The 11781-nt window shown below is 47.1% G+C and overlaps 1 long non-coding RNA gene across 1 annotated transcript; it reads left to right on the top strand.

Moving 5' to 3' along the window:
* On the top strand, positions 1–8425 carry LOC128914988 (uncharacterized). Its single transcript, XR_008468477.1, has 3 exons — positions 1–178; positions 932–1092; positions 3862–8425. It is a non-coding gene; the product is annotated as an uncharacterized LOC128914988 (long non-coding RNA).
* The last annotated feature ends 3356 nt before the right edge of the window (positions 8426–11781 follow it).

Here is an 11781-nt window from a genome sequence, read left to right as displayed (position 1 = left end):
TCAACATGGCCGCGGCGGCGCCGCCGCCCTCTCCGGCGGCCGGAGGCCTGCGGCGGGCCGGGCGCGGAGCCGGGATGGGGACGGGGATGGGGACGGGGATGGGGCGGCCCCGCCGGCAGCCGCCTCCCTGGAGTCTCGGAGAGCCGCCCTCAGCCCCGGCGGCAGCGCTGCCCCGCAGGTACGGGTCCTCTCTCCCAGCCGGGGCGGTCCCCCTGCCCTTCCCTCGCTTAGGGCTGTCCCCATGCCAGCAGGGGTGCGGGTGTCTCCCCCATCCCATCCCGGGTCTTTAGAGTCGACGTCCCCCTCCCCCAGGGCGGTGCACGGATGTCCCCTGTCCCCTAACAGACCCCTCTCCCATCCCCAGGGGGGGAAAAGGTGTGTAATGGCTGTCGCCCTGAAAGCCAGGACGGGGATGCTCTTCCCACGGGTGTTCACGTCCTTGGAGGGGATGGAGAACACCCCTCTCCTGCCAGGTGTTGCCCAGCTCCTCTCCTCCATCACCAGGACACCACCGCCACTCCTCCACCGTGGCTTTGTGCACCTCGAAGGAGCAAAGAAAAGGGACTGCCTGCATCACTTCGGGGCTTCCCGCGAATCACGGGATTTGGTGGAGCTTCTTTCTCCCCAGTTGTAGGAAATCCAACCCCCTGGTATGGGCAGCTGAGGGAAAATACACCTAAATTCCCATCAGACCAGCACATGCGGGTACTGGGCTGTTGGGGCACCGCCAGCCCTCGGGGCCCAGGCATGGCAGGGTCGCCTGCCTTGACCTTGGCATGCTAATGATGCTGGCAGCTTCATGTCAGGGCCATTGCGATAACCAGACCTCATGCTTCAGGGCTCCAATTTGATCAGTTGCAGGGGACGGGTCCCTGCATGAACGACTGCCTGAATAAAATAGGGGATTTTTCTTCTCTGCTTTCCCTTGCAGCTCTAGTGTGGTCACAGCTATCAAACAACCATCACTGGCATCGTACGTGGAACCCTGCACAGATGCTGCTCCAAAGTCCCCAACAGCAGAAGGACACGGAGCTGTTGGAGCGGGGCCAGAGGAGGCCACGGAGATGCTGGGAGGGCTGGAGCCCCTCTGCTGTGAGGACAGGCTGAGAGAGTTGGGGGGGTTCAGCCTGGAGAAGAGAAGGCTCCGGGGAGACCTTAGAGCCCCTTCCAGTCCCTAAAGGGGACACAGGAAAGCTGGGGAGGGACTCTGGATCAGGGAGGGGAGCCATAGGATGAGGGGGAACGCTTTCAAACTGAAAGACGGGAGATTTAGATGAGATGCGAGGAAGAAATTCTTTGCTGTGAGGGTGGTGAGCCCCTGGCCCAGGTTGCCCAGAGAAGCTGTGGCTGCCCCATCCCTGGAGGGGTTCAAGGCCAGGCTGGACGGGGCTTGGAGAACCTGGTCTGGTGGGAGGTGTCCCTGCCCAGGGCAGGAGGTGGCACTGGGTGGGCTTTAAGGTCCCTTCCAACCCAAACCATTCCATGATTCTATGATGTGTCAGAGCAGGGAACTGATTTAAAAGTAGGCCATAGTTGGTAATAACTGTGCCTTTTCCTTAGACAAAGACAATGACAGGTGCTACTTTCCCAGGCACAAATGAAAAAGGATCCCCTGCACGCCCGTCACAGACGGGGTGGACAGAAGATGCACTTTCCATTTGGTGTAAGATAAGGCTGAACTGCGCCTGCAGAAGCTATCCATATCTTTAATTGTCTGTGTCAAAAAACCTTGATAAATATTGGTATTTACTGGTATTTGATAAATCTTGGTATTAAATATTGGTAAAATAATAAGAAAGCATGTAAATGGCTGGATAGCTCCAGTGGTGTCAAATGGGAAGAAAACTCCTGTGTCAACTTTTCCTGTAAGTCTGGAGTTAAGGAAAATACACCAGTACAAATGAAAATTCATGGTTTCTTATATTCAACAATTATGTTATCAGCTGAAGACTTTCCCCTTCTTTCTCTAAGGGGTGGAGACCAAGTTTTATCTTATGCTGCATAAATACTTGGTGTCAAGAAAAGGATAATGATTCTTAAAAATAACTTTATTCATAAAGAGCTGCAGCAATCAACTCCCGGTATACATTTAGCATTATTACTGTTGGCTCAGAAAACACGATGAAAATCAATGCAAGTGTTCCTTTGTATGAAACAACCAATTTAAGCAAATTTTAACCAAGGAAATAGGCACGATCCCTAGCAAACACGGTATTGTTGCAGCTAGGTGTTCAGCTACGGTTTGGGCGGGTTAACACTGGAGTGGGAGGAAAGAGCCTTTATCAAATTGCCTGGAGCGGCAGAATGAAATACGCCCTGCAGCTAGCTAATATCAGGGACGTGTCGTAGCTGGCCTATTTCCAGCAGGCTGGGGAAAACAGCAGCTGTCAAGTTCAGGGAGAGCCTGCCATTATGGGGCAGCGGGCAGTATCTGTTGAGAGACAGTTCAACCACAGAAGCCTTTCAGGATCTGCTTTTATTTTAAGTTACTGAAGACATGTCTTATTCATGACTGATATCAATGTCTGCCATTAAAAGCAGCATCCATCGGCACCTTTCTGATTGCACGCAAAAGCTCTTGGCTTGACTTCGTGCGGTTTCTCCCGAGCAGACAAAAGCATTAGTTCTGTTTTGCCCTTCTGGGTGAGCAATCTCTTTGTTCCTCCTGCCAACCAGCGCATTTCTAGATCCAAAGCATTCCTGGTCCTGCTGGCACCCCGTTACGGAGGGAAGAACAGATTTACAAAAGCCGAAATATTTGCTGATGTTACAGGAAGTCGGTTAGCTGAGATCAGCAACAGATTTAGCAGATGACCAGTTTTGTTCTTGCTGGTATGGGAGCCACCGAGGTTTGCGGGGCAGGGTGAAGGGAGGGGGCTCAGAGGTACCTGGGAGCTGCGCATTTTCTGTCTAGATGATGCAGCAGGTGGGAGAGCCAATGTTCTGATTTCTCCGGTATGCACGGCTTTTTAGAAGGCAAAATAATTTAAGAAATATGGTTTGTCTCTGAGTAGATTCCTGATTTCGTAATTATTTTATCCTCTGTTGCCAGTCAGGCGTATCTCAGTGCTCAGGCACGGTAAACCATGGCCCATGTGGGCACCAGTTGTATGTAACTTTATTAACAGACTTTTAAAGCCTTGCTTGGTAACCACGTGCCCCCAGTGACGGAATACCTGGAGATAAGTATTCATCATTTGTAAACACTTGAAATAGTGTACTCATCTGAGGCAAGTCTTCAGGTCACCGCCCACTCACCAATTCCCCTCTTCCCCCCTATTTTTTCCTCCCAGCTTTGCCATTGCTGCTGGGTGACTCACAGGGAATTAGCAAAATCTGCTGTTTTTTGGTTTTGGGTTTGTTTTTTTTTTTTTTTTCACAAGACAAGCCTCCTAAAAAAGCCAAGAGCACAATGATTTTTCAGCAGATTATCAACTGAGACCAGCAAGACCCACTTGTGGCCAGAAATCAGTCTCTGCAGACAGAATGGGAAAAAATAGAGAATTCAAGGCATATTAAACTGGTCCTGATGTGAGCACCGACAGTTTTAATCAAGAGCAAAATCAAAAAGGAATATCTCATTAGATGATATATAAAGCATTCATCAAAATATGAACTTAGCATGCGAGCATCCCGTCTTCATCATGACTACAGAGAAATCCCTCCACTGTTACTAGTAATTCAAATATCCCCAAATTCTTTTTCTAGCCTAATGTCTCAAACGGGAGAGGAAGCCAGATGGACCAAAACAACATTTAGAGAGACACACCCCTCCTAAGAAACAGGGAATAGATGTTGTTTGTTGCAAAATACCTTTTTAAATAATGTCATTCCTGTTCTCCGTCTTGTTGACTTTTGCAGAAATTAGTCATCAAAGCGATTCTCGGTGGTGACGGTCCCATGGATTTTGGAAAGTGGTGTCTATCTCCCTACTTGTTTTAAGACCAGGACTTCCTGGATGATGAGAGTTTACCAAGATTTCTCTCTCTGCTCAGCTAATAAATGAAGATTTACTTATCAAAATGAAAATAAGCAAAACCTCTGACCCGGTGCACTCCTCTGGATCTGTAGGTGACTTCCTTTTTCACATACATCTTTGCCTCTGCCAACCTTTTTAGGAAAAAGGTTTCCACACTCTAGGCAGGGGGGTTGGAGGAATTACAGACATTTTGCTCTATTCAGTAGCGCAAGAAACGGTCACTGACACAAGAATTAAACAATTACTACAGAACACTCAGTGTTGACTTATCGCAAAATGTCAACCAGCCTCGGAGACGCCAACCTGGATTGCTGCAGACAATGCCGTGCTGGTATTTATGGCATTTTTTGGCTTTCGTTTGCCAACACCCGTTAAGAATTATCCCAGTGGTCCCGGTTCAGCAGGACCAGACAGGCGATGGCATCCATCACAACACAGTGGAGAGGCTTGCGCTTGGCACCGCGCATCCCTAAAGGCGCACCCAAGTCCTGCCCAACAGGATTTACGGAGTGCCAGCATGCTGCCAAGGTCCGCCCAGCCTAAGGGCCTGCAGAAATTTAAACAGGGATTATCTTAAAATGGCAGAAAACAAGCAAAGGCCATATCCTGTCACCGAAGCAGAGTAGCTGGCGTGGGCTCAGTGCTGCTAGACCTGAAGCACAACCCCGTGCCGTGGGGCCCGATGCCCTTGGAGACACCCAAGGCTTTGAGTAGCTCAAGCCCCATTGCCATGACCCAGCACGTGGGGGGTCCCACCTTCCCCCCCCAGCTCAGAGCCCTGGGCTGGCTCCTCTTCCCGCTCTCCAGGGAACTCGCTCCCCGGGCACGGGAGAGCTGTGGGAAGCGGCTGGGATGGGGAGGATGGCACAGCTGAAATCCAGAGACCCGCCCAAAGGACATTGTTTTTGTTTGAACCTGTCCTGACAGAAAGGTTGAAGCCTGAGCAATGTAACTACCAGGAAGGTATTTTTCTTATTTTTTTTAGTTTGAAACAGCAGTTTTTCAAGCTCAACTTGAACAACGCGGCCTGACGGAGTTGCTGACTTTTCACACAGCAAAAAGTAAAAACCCAGGAGTTTGTTTTAAGACGATAGCCCTGTGCTTGCTGCAGAGCTGCCCTCAGAGCTGCTACACCACCCACCCCTCCCACCGCACGAGGGGAACCACCAGCGTTTATCAGAGACGTGGTCACGTGGCAGCGAAAACCCCGCGCCAAGGACACGGTAAAGCCTGGGCTGACCTCCTCTCACTCCTCCCACACGTCTCCTTTGGCTGCACCCATTGCTCCCCTCGTGCTGGAGCGGTCATCCAAGGTCCCCAGCAACCCCAAAGCAGAACAAAGAGCAGGGCCAAGGCCAGTTAAGAAGACCAGATCCCTTCCTTCACTGGGCGGCAAGCATCAGTGAGCGGCATGTTTTCCCCATGCCAGTAACAAGGAAAACTCTTCTGCTCCCCTCATTCAGCAGCACTTGCATCAGCAAGATACCTGGGTGACCCAGAAGCTTCCGGGTGACACATTTCAGGGCAAACCCCACCAAAATTACCACGACTGATGGCAGTGACCTTACTGGCTTACTGGAAATTAAGTGGTCTCTGGGAGCAGAGGAGTGGACAGATGTCCACACTGCGACATGCATGTGCGGCAAACTCCTAGGACTACACAGGCATAAAAGGATGTCTGGGAGATGGGCTGTGCACGGGAAGTGCTCTCACTGAAGTTGAGCGGCTTATTTTAGCCAAAAACGTAGTTAACATGGCCTCCATTTTTTCAGGCACCGTTTAGATGAAAGCATGCTAGCAAGAAACCACAGGCACCCTGCAGCAGGGCTTCAGCCCAGGGTATCTGCGCTGGACGCTCGCTCGTAGCGTACCTTCAGCTGCAGCCTGAGAGAAGGCTGGAGGACTCCAAACGCAGGCGGTTGGCACCAGCCGGTCTTCCCACTGGGGAAGGGGGAGTGAGAGACAGATGTGGGGTTTCCCCCCTTGCTCGGTTGCTTTCTGAGGAATGAACAGGCTCATCTGCTCCCAGCAGGCACCTGAGCACAGGACCTGTCTGCGAACCCCAGGAAGCATTTCTAAAAAGCTGTAGAAGACTAGCTGTGTCGCATGTCTCAGAAGAGGTGTCCGTACAGCTACATGCAGGCGAGCCAGACGCAAGGATTGTTTATAAAAAAATAAATCTGGTACCTGTCGATAACAGCATGGACAAATGCGCCCAACGGGCTGCCACGTGTGGACAGAAACTGGAGAGGAGGCAAAAGAAGGTGGTTGCAGCAACAGGGGAGAATGAGGAAGACCAGCATGAGACCACAAGGCAGCAACATGATCAGATAACTTGCTGATAGAGGCTGTATTTGCCGAGCAGATCCAGCTGGCACCGTCTCAAGTCAGCCTAGGTTCAGGTGGCAGCGCTCACATACCACGGCCTCTGCCTCCATCCAGACCCTGGCAGCCGTTCAAGTATCTCAGAAATCTTCCCTGGGCAGATTGCAAGAGAAGCAGAGACAAAGCATGTGGCAGGCCGGGAGGGAACTGCGCTTCAGGACTCCCTTTCACTTTGCGAGACCTTTTGTGTTGCATGGTACGAGCTAGCAAAATCACCATTCGCATCCTCAAATATTAAACGCTGTTCTAGGAGTAACAGCAGACCCTGCCTCTGGATCTGGGTTAAGGGTGCAGGACTGGATGAGGTGCCCGGTGAGGACAGAGGCAGATAGTTCAGTGGAAGAGTGCTTTTAGAATTCAGTTTATATTTAAAAGGGGAAATAAGTGAATATATAGGGTCTGAAGAGAAACAACCAGGCAGCAGGGAGCTAGAATTCCTGGGTGCTATCTGTTGGCCACCCAGAATCCTGTGTGACCCAGTGGAAAGCCCCCTCAGAGATCTGTCCTCAAAAACCCTGCAGGGATGGGAAGGGGGAGAACTGTTCTCAAAAGGACTGCCAGGCCCCACGGCAAGGGAGAAGACAGGACCTCATCTGAACCCTCTCTCCAGACAGCTAGAAAGCCGAAGGTCCTGGAAAAAGAAATAAGCTTGATGCTTTTTGAACCTCTCTGGCTCCAGACACTAACCCTATTTAGCAAACCATGTGTTCAGTTAATTGCGGAACAGAGAACCTGTACCTGTAATTGCAGAAATGTAAGATATCATAAAGTGCTCAACGGAGATGACAATTGGAGAATTTTGCTTCAAATAACATTATTTTTGCCAAACCTCTGCTCTTAATTTTATCTATTAACTGAAATCCACTCCCCAAATTGTAAATCTGTGATATCTGATGGGCTAATCCAAGTTTTACACAGCGATAGCATCAAGAGTTTTTAAATTCACCAAGGCTTATCTAAGTCTCAGGTTGCTTGGTTTCCTCTGAGTCTGGAAAAGTTTTCCAAAACTCCGTTCCCTTCTGGTGTAAATATTGTCCGGCAGCACCAGCGAGGCTTTCCAAGGGGAATTGGGACAGACTAGAGCTCCTGTCCCTTTGAACCCCCGCCAAGCCCATCTTAAATTACAAATTTAGAGATTAGTGTGGCCCTGCTATTGATGAGAGTTTAAAAAGGTAAAGTACAATGACACTGATCTTCTGTTTAATTGCCGCACAAATCAGATAACTGGATACAGAGGATTCAAATAAAAGCTGGGTATTTGACAATAAAATATCAGGAGGGAAAAAACAGCTATGCAAAATTACTGCGTTTTCAGTGATTCCTGTGAAATAGCTGAAAATGATCCCGAGATTTAATTACTGTCTTGGAAAATACTCTTGCTACAAATAAGAAATCATGATAAAGAAGAATGTGAATCTTCTTATGTCTAAACAATGAACAACCATTGAAACAAAGAACAAGGAAGCTTAATACTTCAATTGCCACATCGGTCTTCATAGTCAAAACGTACGGAAGCACGGGACATGATTTACTTTAGAGCAAAATGTTGGCACTAATAAGTAGGTAAAAATCACTGGAAAATATGGCAAAACCAAATAACTCCTAGGCTTCAAGGCCTGAATGAATCACTTCTGTCATTCAATCCAACTGCCCGGAGAGTCTTGTGTTTATTCTTTTTATACTGGTTTCATTTAAGGAACTGACTTTCCAATTTCATATCATCACATCAGGATTTAAGGATGTTTATTTAATGGCAATTTGGAGAGTTTAAAAACCTTTTGCAGCCCAGCTACTGCCGTTCTTACTCTGCAGGAAAGCACTTTTTTGGATGCGTCACCTGAGTATTTCAGTTTTAGATTAAAGGCCTCCTCCCTCCTTTGAACTTTGCAGACTCCAGGGACTGCCAGCACCAGTCTTAACCATGCTTTAAGTAAAAAAAAAAAAAAAAATAAAAAATTTGAACTTAAGATCCCAGTAAGCTACCTGCACTCTGGAAGAAGCTAAAACTGATACAACACAGCAGGGAGTAATAAGATTAAAAGCGTTGCTGACTGCGTTTAACTTTGGTGACTTCTTGTTTTGGAGAGGTATCTAGGCTTAAAACGTGAAGGCAGCTGCATGGCTGCCTGCCAGAAGGAAGTTCACAGCAAAGCTGTTTGCACAGCATCAGCCTATTTTTAGTGTACGGTTAGGGAGCCAGTGTCTTCCTCCCTCTGCCCCAAGCCTCCATAAAGCCCTCCGCTGGCAGGCAGGAGCTTGATGGAGCTTACTTACCCAGGAATATGGGATTTTTTTTGGCCAGCAGCATGAAACAGGGTATTGCACGTGTGCCAAGCAACCTGCACGTCTATCCGAGGAATAAAGCACAGGGGCGGCACCAGCCCTGGTTGCTCTCTTCTCAGCTGGAATGTTGTTTTAGGAAAAATAAAAGCAGAGAACTCTGTTTAAACAAAGTGCCAGAGAAACCATTTCTGGCAAAAATTCAGAGAAAGGTTTAAGATTCCTGCCACAATAACTGGGTAAGAGATCAGTCGCTCCAAACTCTGGATCATCCCAGTGCACGTACGCACGCAATTAAGAAGCATCAAGGAGTTGTGTGCTCTACTGCCACACATACGTTCATATGAAATACTGCTCTCATTTCACTTATTCTTATACAATAGAAACGTATGCTCAAGGTGTGGGACACATTACTCCAGAAGTTGGAGCGCTGAAGTACTCCCAAAAATGGGAAATGGAGAGCAGAGTGCGCCTTACGCTGGGTGGTGTCGGAAAGTTCATACTAACTACGCAGACATGGGCAAGTCTCCCCACAGATGTTGTTATTACCACAAGCGCTATTTTAAAAGACAAGATGAAAAAGGAAACGCATGGCTGTGAGCCTTGAGGTCAAGCTCGGTAGCTCTGCCAGCGCAGCATTTTGCTCCCGAACAGTTCTCCCACTCCCTCGCAGAAGGCCTTAGTGTAAAAAATGTAAGAGAAATACAAGCTGGGAGGCACTTCAGCTAGCCTTATCCCCAGCACCTCCAACCCACATTTGCACCAGCCCTGTAAAATGCCCACTAAATTTTCCTTTAAAACCCCAAACTCCAGAAATTCCACAACCTGCCCAGGAAAGGTACTCCAGAGCCTAACTCTCCCTGCTGTCAGGGCCAACTACCCATTCTGATGTCTAAGCTAAATGTCTCCTGCTGCAATGTAATCGTTTTTTCTTGTCCTACCTGCAGCAGTGAGGGAAAGTGTTTATTTCCTCCTCCTTTGCCGCTACCTCTTAGTGATTTGAAAATAAGTCTCTCCCATCACCTTGAAAGAAGCCCAATCTTCCATCCTGCCATCCCTCTCATTGCTTTGCTCTGGTTATCTCCAGCTGCTCCACATTTTCCATGAAGCACGGTGCCTACAGCGGGATACCATGTTCCAAGAAAGGTTTGCTACTACCACATGAGGGAGGAGGACCACGTCATGTATCTTACAGACTATGTTCCTGATCATACATTCCATAACATTTGGTTTTTTTCTCCAGGAACAGGATGCTGTTGAATCACATTCAGCTGGTGACTGGCCTTAACCCCAGGAGAACGTTTCTGTACAACTGTTACCCTGTCCTGTCCCATCCTGTATTTGTTCAGCTGATTGTTGCTTCTGCCGAAGTGTACAAATACACATTTGTTAAACCCATTGCTGGATTTACTGAATCACATTCTAACCCTTTAGAATTTATCAAGTTCACTTTGAATTGTAATTGTCTTCTACTCAGTCAGTAGTTGGCTCAAGTCTGGTGCTCCCTACAATTTAATCAGCGTATGCCATCTAAATTGTTAATGAAAATACCAAATAACATCAAATCAGAGCAGAACCAGAAAATCCCACTCAATACATCCTTGCAGTCTGACTATGAATGATTAATAATTACTCTGAGAGGAGTTTTCCAAACTGGTTTTTATAACCTCACTTTTAAATTGGTGTCAGACCACATTCTCCTATTTTCTTACGGAAAGTCATTAGAGTCAGTTAAAGTAAAGCTATGCCCGCTGCTTCTCTGCTCTTTGAGAAGCTTGGTGTAGACGGAGCAACATTAATTTAACACAACTTGATCTTTCTTTCTTTTAGCTGCTCACCAATAGTTTCCCTTTTCCATTAATTTTCCAGTTTAAACCATTGACCCCCAGTTCTGGGAGCAGAGACAAGCTGAGCCTTCAGTTTACAGCATCCCTCTTTGTCTCTCATGCATGAAAGTCATTTACCATATGGAGTGTCTGATCTAGGCATGAGGATAACTACGGTTGTCGTGCTTGTGCTGCATCCTCTTACACAGGGCAGAATAAATAGAGCTTGGCCAAGTGAGGGCATGAGAGCCCTTGAAGTACTCACTACTCTGCCCTAACGTCACACAAAGCGAGGATGATCAAAATCTCTTGCTCCTGTGTCTGTGGGTCCCTCCTCCATTGCTCCAAGGTTTCAGTGACCAGCTATTCCAGTGAGAAGTCACATCCATGGAACTCCGCAACAATATCCTGCACTTCCTTCAAAGATCCCAGCGGACTGAATTAAACACAAAAAACATACAGCAAATAAAGTAAACATGCATCCAGTAATTATTTCCCTGGCATCAAAAGCCATGTGGTAAAAGCACTCCCAATACTGATTTTGAAAATAAAAGTCTTAAATTAACCTCTTCAGGAAACCTTTGCAAAGATGGATGTGGAATCACAGCATCAATAACTACACTTCATCAACAAGACCCGATCATTTGGCAACTCCTATTTGCAGACAGTGCCTGACAATTTTTTCCTGCCACGTAAGTCTGTGCTGACTGGGGATATGATTTTTCTCAAGTCACAGTAAATACCTGCTATGCTCATTAAATTGACTCGTTGAAGGTGATGACATAAAAGCACGTACTTGTTTTTAGAAAATAAAATCTTCATCAATAGGTTAATAGCACTCTTCCTCCTACAGAGTTTTTCCACCACGTTTCTTGATAGTTCAAAAACACAACTAGGCAGTTACATATTTGGACAAATCCAGCATCTTCCTTATCTTTTGTTTTGTTAATCTCTTCAGCTACATTTACACAGTTCTAAAGTGCATTCTGGATGCAACTGCTCTTCTGAAGTGTAACTGTATTACACTCCTCATTCCCTTGGTATCTCTGTCTACACTAATTTGCTCTTGAAAAAGAAAAAATAAAGTTCTCGAAAGGTGAGAATGGGACCCTTCAGTGAGTCAGTCACTTCACATTATTAATCACAAAGTTAAAAAAAAAAACACAAATATGCAGAGTTACCTCTGAGCAAGTGGCATACTGTCAATATGCATTCTCGCTTCTCTCCTGGTAAAATTTTCACGGGCCTGTAACCTCAACGGGAAATACTGCATTTATGCATTAAAACGACAATTTTAAGTTATACTTTCAG

Source organism: Rissa tridactyla, chromosome 9, assembly GCF_028500815.1.
Source record: "Rissa tridactyla isolate bRisTri1 chromosome 9, bRisTri1.patW.cur.20221130, whole genome shotgun sequence".
NCBI lineage: Eukaryota > Metazoa > Chordata > Aves > Charadriiformes > Laridae > Rissa > Rissa tridactyla.
This window is presented reverse-complemented; position numbering and strand designations above follow the sequence as displayed.